Source organism: Berghia stephanieae, chromosome 11 (genome assembly GCF_034508935.2).
Source record: "Berghia stephanieae isolate SIO BIC M18660-M18661 chromosome 11, UCSD_Bste_1.3, whole genome shotgun sequence".
Classification (NCBI taxonomy): domain Eukaryota; kingdom Metazoa; phylum Mollusca; class Gastropoda; order Nudibranchia; family Aeolidiidae; genus Berghia; species Berghia stephanieae.
The window spans coordinates 25,157,774-25,167,773 of NC_088370.1; the positions used below are offsets into that span (position 1 = coordinate 25,157,774).

A 10,000-nucleotide genomic window follows, 5' to 3' on the forward strand; every position below is an offset into this window, starting at 1 on the left:
TACGGTCGTATGCGCAACAATACTCTTCAACAGTCGTAACGTCACTTCCTTCCTAATGACGCATTGTAACTTAGTAACACTGGCTCTAAACTATCGGAACAATGGCGGACGCCCGTATGAAATATTTCCACGGCGAGCATAAAAGCGTATCCAGAGGAAAAAACCCCATAAATTTGATCATGTTTTGACTTTTCTACATTCTGATCACAAGGCATATGAAAAGTTCTAGCCAGCATGAAGAATAAAAAGTAATAATTTTCTTTGTTTAGAACAAAGATGGCCGTCGTTGCCGGGCGACGTGACATCAGACTACTGAATCCAATTGTAAGTCCATAAAATAGATAGAAAGCAGTTGACGTCACTCGGGTTTTTGTTATTGTTTTTTTTTTTTCTTGCCATCCACGTTTATGAGTAATTCTCACTTAACTGTATTATCCAGACTATAAAAGTTCATGGTTTTGTGTGTTGGTCTGTTATACTTCCGGATGGCAATGTTGTGAGCTTCTTAGCCAAGCGCATACTGTCAAAAGATAGTATGCGCTTGGCTAAGAAGCTCACAACATTGTCATCCGGAAGTATAATGGACCAACACACAAAACTCTGTGTAACCATGCACTTTTATAGTCTGGATATAGATATTATGCGCTTGGCAAAGAAGTTCCCAACATTGCCCTCCGGAAGTATAACTGGCCAACACACAAAATTGTGTGTAACCATGATCGTTTATAGTCAGGTTAATACAGTTTAGTGAGAATTACTCATAAATGCGCATGGCAAAAAACAATAACAAAGACTTGAGTGACGTCGACCTCGAACTATCTATAGATAGAATGCGCTTGGCCAAGGAGTTCACAACATTGCCATCCGGAAATATAACGGACCAACACACAAACTCTGTGTAACCATGAACTTTTATAGTCTGGTTAATACAGTTTAGTGAGAACAACTCACAAACGCGGATGGCAAAAACAATAACAAAGGCCTGAGTGACGTCATCTGCATACTATCTATACAGTTAAGTGAGAATTACTCATAAACGTAGATGGCAACCCCCCCCCCCCCCCCCAATAATAAGACGAGAGTGACGTCAACGTCATACTATCTATACATATTTTGACTCACAATAGTTGAGCATACGACCCACGCAGAAGCAATAAATACACGCCTATAGTCTGAAACACTTTTATGTGGACTTACGGTCTAAGAATGACCCCCCCCCCTCCCCCACCAGTCCTCTTCTCTCCACCCCCACCCCACCCCTCCCCCCTCCCCCAACCCAACAGTGTTTTCGGAATTGACAAGTTTTTCGGTAGAACGAAGAATTTTCGGGATCAATGAATTGTTGTCAGTTGTTTGTCAGATTGGCCGCGGAGATATGACAGATTTCCTCAGGATTGGCCTTTCAGGGTGTTGTTTGCATCACACCACGGAGCCACCCCTGCATCTCTCGCCTGTCTTGTCATAAACAAAAATTATGAGAACAAGGAAGCCAGGCTAGTAAAAAGAGAATGAAAAAAATATTTTGAGTTGTATATTACAGATAGTCAGTATGCGCTTGACTAAGAACTAAGAACCTCACAATATTGCCATCCTGAAGTAAAACGGACCAACACACAAAACTATGAGTCACCTTAAACGTTTATAGTCTGGTTAATAAAGTTTAGTAAGAACCACTCATAAACGCGGATGGCAAAAATAACAACAAAAACTTGAGTGACGTCAACTTCATTCTATCTATAATATAGATAGTATGCGCTTGGCTAAGAACTAAGAAGCTCACAATATTGCCATCCGGAAGTGGAAACGGACCAACACAGAAAACTCTGTGCAATCATGAACGTTTATAGTGGAAAATTATGAGAACCTGGCCGTTAACAAAAGTTGCAATATCGCTTAACAGGCGTCATGTCTCGCTCTCCATCTTACGTGTTGCTAATGGTCAGGGACCCTTTGTTAAGCGTTGTGATCACATTTGTGACCCATCGTCTCAAAACAGTATCATGTGGGAACGAGCCATATGCTTAAAAGCCAAAGTTAAATCTTAAATGGTCAAAATTATAAATTGTTGGCATTAGCATCCTAAAATATTAGGGTATCCATTCTCCTCAATAAAACTTACAAACTCAACACCAGAATGATATTTCTGGCTATAAATTCAATTTTTAACACTTTAACCAACCCGACTTAATACCGTTTTGAGGCGAAGGGTCACATTTAGTGGAAATTGCGCTATATAAAAAGCTTAAGCTGAATCTCAAGTTACTTCTCCGAATAGTAAAAAAGTTTGTCAGTTTGTTCAACATTCCACTTTTCATCACTGAACAAACACCCAGTATCGATTTTCGTTTTCCCCAATCTTTTTTTTTTTCTTTTGTCCTGGAAAACAATTTATTTGTTCTCGGCTTACACATATCAACAATAAACGATGATAATGATGATGATGATGATGATGATGATGATGATGATGATGATGATGATGATGATGATGATGATGATGATGATGACGATGATGATGAGATAGATGAATGTACGATGATGATGATGATGATGACGATGATGATGATGATGATGATGACGTGATGATGATGATGATGATGATGACGATGATGATGATGATGATGATGATGATGATGATGATGATGATGAATGATGATGACGATGATGATGACGATGATGATGATGATGACGATGATGATGAGATGATGATGATGATGATGATGATGATGATGATGAGATGATGACGATGATGATGATGATGATGATGACGATGATGATGAGATGATGATGACGATGAATGATCTGATGATGATGACGATGATGATGATGATGATGACGATGATGAGACGATGATGATGATGATGATGATGATGATGATGATGACGACGATGATGACATGTTGATGACGATGATGATATGACGATGATTGATGACCGAGATGATGCGATGTATGAGACGATGATGATGACGATGATGATGATGATGATATATGATGATGATGATGATGATGATGACGATGAAGATGATGATGAACGATGATGATGATGAGATGAGACGATGATGATGACGATGATGAGATGATGATGATGATGATGAGATGACGATGATGATGATGATGATGACGATGATGATGATGACGATGATGATGATGATGATTAGAGTTACGCTAGAATTGCTTCAAATCAACGTATACTTATTTGCAGGTCTGATGACCCAAAATAGGGTTTAACAGTCGTGACGTCACTTCCCTCGTAATAACGCATTGTAACTTCGTAACTGATCTAACTATGGAACAATGGCTGACGCCCTCATGAAATACTTCTCCGAAGAGCATAAAAGTGTATCCAGAGGAGAAAAACATTATAAATCTGATTATGTTTTCACTTTTATACATTCTGATCACATGACATGTGAAAAAGTTCTAACTAGCATGAAGAATAAAAGTACCGATTTTCTTTGTTTAGAACCAAACTGCTCGTTGCTGGATGGACGTGACATCAGACTATTGAATCCTATTGTTATAATCTCATTGTTGTAATAGTAATTTCTCAATCCAACAAAAACAATATTCATTCCCACAATGTTCACCCTCCTCTCCTTACCAAGCATAGGAATATCGTCACATTCGTTACGATGCAACCAACAATATATAATCTTATTCTGATTTCATTTTGTTACAGTTATATCTATAAAAACTGGACACTGTGTTGCAGAGCTCTGAACTAAATGTAGAATATACTCGTTGCTATTCTGTTTGAAAAATAATTTTTTTGTTGTTGGTTGAGGGTTTAGTTTCAGGTAAAATTATGAAAATAGCTGGTACGGAGAGAGTTAAATCATTCTCATGACTGTGTTGTTTTTGTTTTGTTTTAAAGAGTTTTACGCATTTGAAACGCATTTGGGTCATATCCGGGCCAGTAAAAAAGAAGAAAATGAGAAAAAATATTCTAGATGTACATTTAATAGGACTGGAGGAAAAAGTAAGACAAGGGGGAATTTGTCCAAATAGGGAAAAGATGTAGATTCCAAGAGCACACTATCGGTGTACTTAGTTTTGAGATCACCTAAAAGTCTCATCCAGACACAAGCACATGTCCCCACTAAGAGGAATACACTGAAATGTTCACAAATCATATGTTTGACAAAATAGCATTTCATAACAGGGAGATGATTTACACTAGGAAAAAATATCATCTCCCAAAACTATAACTATTTGATTGTTTCCCTCCCAGCCAAAGACTCCGGAAAGGGTCAGGACAAAATCAAGTAATCTCATTCAAAGGCAAAGACAGAAAGCAATTGGAAAACAGATACAGGGGGATAGCAGACACTATGGGATGTCGGGAAACCAGCCTAGTCCCATCATGGTTGTCAGATCTGCAAACACGAGCACGTCGCATCAACTCAAGGGAATTCGTCAAAGTTAGCTACAAATTATTCTTTCAATTCATTCATCTACTTGTGCGGCTATGTGGTCTAGTGGTATGACACTCGCTTTCGGATCGGACGGTCTTGGGTTCGAGCTTCGCTCGTTGCATAGTTGAGTCCTTGGAAAAGGCTCTTTAATCACATTCTCTCACCGTACTCAGGTGTAAAATGAGTTCCTGGCCTTTAACAGTGTTGGCTTTGTCTGAAAAAAATTATAATATCGTCTAACAGGCGTCATGTCACGTGCTACATGTTTAGTATTGCCGTTGGTCAGGGGCCCCTTGTAAAGCGCTTTGAGCACGTTAAGTGGATACTGCGCTATATAAAAGCTCAATTTATAATAATTTGTTTTACTTACCATGTTCAAATGCCGGTAAATCCTAAGCCAGCCTCCAATGACGGTGAAAGTCCAGAGAACGCACTCTCCGATTGTTCTGGAATTAGAATTGTCTGTTTGGCTGTTTGGTTATTTGTGCGTTTGTTAAATTGATTGTCTGTCCGTTCCTATATTATTATCTCTTCCACCAAGAGGTCTCCTAACAACTAATCCACACGTTCAGAGAGTTTTAACTCTGCTTACGGAATTCAAACTTCAAACAACCATACAAGTGCGCATGTGCGTGGGTGCAGACACTTCCTGCCAAGTCGTTGTTGTCATGGCATCATCACAAACAAAACTCCCCGGATGTTGACAGCTCGTCTTGGTCACCCTGGGGAAAAAAAAGAAAGAAAAGTGGAATAGAATTAGAATTAACCATGAAATAGTCCCGGTTTATTCATTTGTTACTTTGATTTTTTTACACACACACATACACACAGACACACACGAACACGCACACATACACACATAGATTTTATTGGGTTTGCGATTAAAGTTAAATGACTAATTTTCTTGGGTTTCTTTCACCTGCTTGTGAAGTGTTTTATCTTCAGCGAATTTCATGAAAAACGCTAGTTTATATATATATATATATATATATATATATATATATATTATATATATATATATATATATATATATATATATACACACACACACACACACACATATATATATATATATATATATATATATATATATATGTTACACGTGGTTTTGTGTGTTGGTCCGTTATACTTCCGGATGGCAATGTTGTGAGCTTCTTAGCCAAGCGCATACTATCTATATAAAGGCTCATTAAAAAAAAAAATTAATGAATACGACATACCTAAGAAATGGATGACACAGTGTGTCTATGGCTCAATGAGACCTTGGGAATGTGCAGAATGCATTTTTATTGTTTATACATAGATCTACGTGGATAAATTATTATGTGCATATGTGAATAAACGATTGACATATGACGATGAATTACGTACACATGTTGTAAGCGTATGCCTTACCGAGATTCAACATTGAAAAGTAAGTCAGTCGTAAAGTCGTTAATTGAGAAAGTCTTTCTATTTCCCAGGTTAATTTCAGTCACCTGTGAATACGTGTCTGGTTGGCAGCATTGGTTGAAACGTTCTCTGTTGATCGCCGAGAAAACAGCATCCCCCCCCCCCCCCCGCCCCCTCCCTACCCCTAATTTGGACCAGAATTGTGCGGCTATGTGGTCTAGTGGTGTACCACTCGCTTTCGGATCGGAAGGTCCTGGGTTCGAGCCTAGCTCGGCGCCTAGCTGAGTCCTATTTACGTTTTTATTGGGTTTTTTTTTTTGTTGTTGTTGGCTGAACAAGAATTTTGATCCCGAAATATTACGTATTTTGTTCTTTTTTTTTTTTAATTTGAAGTTCTTATATTTAGTTTTCTTTATAAATGTTTTTAAAATATAGATATCACTAGATTGTAAACAAACCCCGATATTTCGAATCAGCTGATTGTGCTGTGTCACCGGAAGCAACTCTTTCATGTCTGAGGAACAAACAAATGAGGCTCTTTGTAGCTTGAATCGATACGTTTAGCAAATATGCCGTATATAATTGTTAATACATCATATTATATACATATATATACACAGCCAATACATATATACACAGTCAATATTGTATTTGTTCCTTATTTCTTTAATGCATTGATCAATACACAGATAGGGAAGAAAGGTGTGATGTAAAAAGGAAAACTGGTTCCCTTTTCATTGGAAGTGTAAATCGTGCGGCTATGTGGTTTAGTGGTATGGCACGGCACTCGCTTTCGGATCGGAAGATCCTGAGTTCGAGACTCGCTCGTCGCATAGTTGAGTCCTTGGAAAAGGCTATTTACTCGCATTCTCTCAACGTGCTCAGGTGTAAAATAAGTACCTAGCCGTTAACAGAGAAAAATTATAATACCGCCAAACAGGAGTCATGTCTCGTTCTACACGTTACGTGTTGCTGTTGGTCATGGACCCCTTGTAAAGAGCTTTGAGCACATTTAGTGGATATTGCGCTATATAAAAAAGCTCAAAAGGTCAAGTAAAACACTGTACCGAAGGACTGGCTACATACCTTGTGTAAATCATCTTTTCTATCACAGTGATGACATCCTGTTTTCTAGTCTAAATATAGGCTGGTCGTCAATAAAGATCATCCATCCTCACTATTTAAAAAAAATGAGCTTTTATATAGCGTAATATCCACTAAATATGCACAAAGCGCTTTACAAGGTGTCCCTGGTCAACAGCAACACGAAACATATAGAACGAGACATGATGCCTGCGAGGCGACTTTACAATTTTTTTTCGGACAGAGACAACTCTGTTAACGGACAGGTACTCATTTTACACCTGAGAGCGGTGAGAGAATGTGAGTAAAGAGCCTTTTCCGAGGCTCGAACCCAGGACCTTCCGATCCGAAGCGAGTGTCATACCACAAAACCATATAGACGCACTATTTCACGTCCCGTTATCCTAAGAATCTGCCAATACATCCTGCTAGAATTATTCTATCTTTATGTAACCTATTCATTATTATTACTCCAGACGAAGGATTGGTTACATACACACTTCCAAGGATTTAGGAACCAAAAGATTAGAACATTTGATGTCACGGCTTTTGTTCCCTATTGTAGTGGTTTTAGTAATGATTATGGGATACGGATAAAGGGTAGATATCGCTATTATTACTTATAATTGGATACAATAGTCTGATGTCACGCCGCCTGGCAACGGCGGCCATCTTGGTTCTAAACAAAGAAAATCATTACTTTTTATTCTTCAAGCTGGCTAGAACTTTTCATATGTCTTGTGATCAGAATGTGTAAAAGTCAAAACAAGATCAAATTTATGTTTTTTTTTCACTCTGGATACGCTTTTATGCTCGCCGGAGAAATATTTCATAGGGCGTCCGCCATTGTTCCGATAGTTTAGAGCCAGTGTTACTAAGTTACCATGCGTCATTAGGAAGGAAGTGACGTTACGACTAGTGAATCCTATTAATGACATAAAAGAAACAAGATAAAGAAGTTGAGCTGGCAGAAATGAGGATGTTGAGATGGTCACTTGGCTGGATAAGAAAAGATAAAGTGAGAAATGAACGAATCCGAAAGTTGACTGAAGTGAAGAATGTATCAATAAAGACGAGAGAAGATAGATTGAAATGGTTCGGACATGTAAAGAGACGAGAGAGGGAGTCCGTGGGAAGGAAAGAATTGGACTTACAATTAGCGGGAAAAAGGAAAACGGACGCCCAAAGACTAGATGGTCGGATAAGGGAAAGGATGATATGAAAGAACTGGGCCTGGAGGAAGATGATGCTTTGAATCGAGATGCATGGAGATGTGGCATTCATTATGGCAACCCTTCAAACTGCGGGATAAGCTTAAAGAAGAAGAAGAAGCCATTATCACTGAGATGACTTCTTTTATCATAGCAACCTCTACAATAATAATAATAATAATAATAAAATAATAATAATAATAATAATAATAATAATAATAATAATAATAATAATAATAATAATAATATAATAATAATAATAATAATAATAATAATATATAATAATAACAAAATAATAATAATAATAATATAATAATAATAATAATAATAATAATAATAATAATAATAATAATAATAATAATAATAATAAAAAACAATAAATAATATAATAATCAACAAAAATAATAATAATAATAATAATAATAATAATAATAATAATAATATAATAATAAATAATAATATAATAATAATAAAATAACAATAATAATAATAATAATGATAATAATAATAGTAATAATAATAATATGCCATGCATAAGATCACGACATGACCATTATAAGGAAGCGTCAATAGGATTCAATCGTCTGATGTCAGCAACGAGCAGTTTGGTTCTAAACAAAGAAAATCAGTATTTTATCCTTCATGCTGGCTGGAATTTTTTTTTCATGTTATGTGATCAGAATGTATAAAAGTAAACGTCAAAACATGATCAGATTTATAACGTTTTACTCCTATGGATACAGTTTTATGCTCGTCGGAGAAGTATTTTTTCATAAGGGCGTCTGCCATTGTTCCGATAGTTTAGAACCAGTTATTAAGTTACTAAGCGTCATTACGAGGGAAGTGACGTCACGGCTGTTGAAGCCTATTAAACCCACTGCCCCGAATGAGACGAGTATAGTAGTGCTTTGCGCATGACAATATTGTAACCGGATGTACAAACAAAGCCAGTTGAGCCAAGACCGAGGAGAACTGTTTATGAAAGGTGTCAGATTTTCTTGTTATGACACGCTTCTCAAAATAAAGACTCCTGTATAACCAATGATATAGACTAAGAAGTGTGAGCAATCTCACCTTGAACCAATTTCACACTCACGTCAGTGGACACATTAAAAAAACAAACTTGGGCATGATGATGATGATGGTGATGATTATGATGATGATGATGATGATGATGATTTCATTATTATTATTATTATTATTATTATTATTATTATTATTATTATTATTATTATTATTATTATATTATTATTATTATTATTATTATTATTATTATTATATTATTATTATTATATTTATTATTATTATTACTATTATGATTATTATTACTATAATAATAATAATAATAATAATAATAATAATAATAATAATAATAATAATAATAATAATAATAATAATAATATATGATATGATGATGATGATGATGATGATGAATAATAATAATAATAATAATATAATAATAATAATAATAATAATAAAATAATAATAATAATAATAATAATAATATAATGATTATAATTATTATTATTAGATTATTTATTATTATTATTATTATTATTATTATTATTATTATTATTATTATTATTATTATTATTATTATTATTATTATTATCAGTATTATTTTTATTATTATTATTATTACTATTGATGCTTTGCGTTTAGTTAAAATGCTTACATCATCCACCAGCCGGTAATAACGAAAAAAAACCCATACAAAACTATGTGTAACCTTGAACGTTTATGGTCTGATGGTAGAATTTAGTGAGAACTACTCAGTCAAACAGGCTGTCTAAAACCAATAACAAAGAGCTGAGTGACGTCAATTTCGTTCCTTCTATACAGAGAAATATCCACTCATCGTATTCAAAGCGCTTTACAAGGGGTACCCAGCCAACAGCAAC

The 10,000-nt window shown here is 35.6% G+C and overlaps 1 protein-coding gene across 3 annotated transcripts in view; it reads right to left on the reverse strand.

Annotated features, from left to right (window-relative positions):
• LOC144957371 (potassium voltage-gated channel protein Shaw-like) overlaps positions 1-10,000 on the reverse strand; it is a 295,525-nt gene that overhangs the window by 255,147 nt on the left and 30,378 nt on the right. For all 3 annotated transcript variants that reach the window (XM_078888582.1, XM_078888583.1, XM_078888581.1), the window contains exon 2: positions 4,784-5,135. The gene's annotated coding sequence lies outside the window, so the exon portion shown is untranslated. The remainder of the gene's footprint in view (positions 1-4,783; positions 5,136-10,000) is intronic.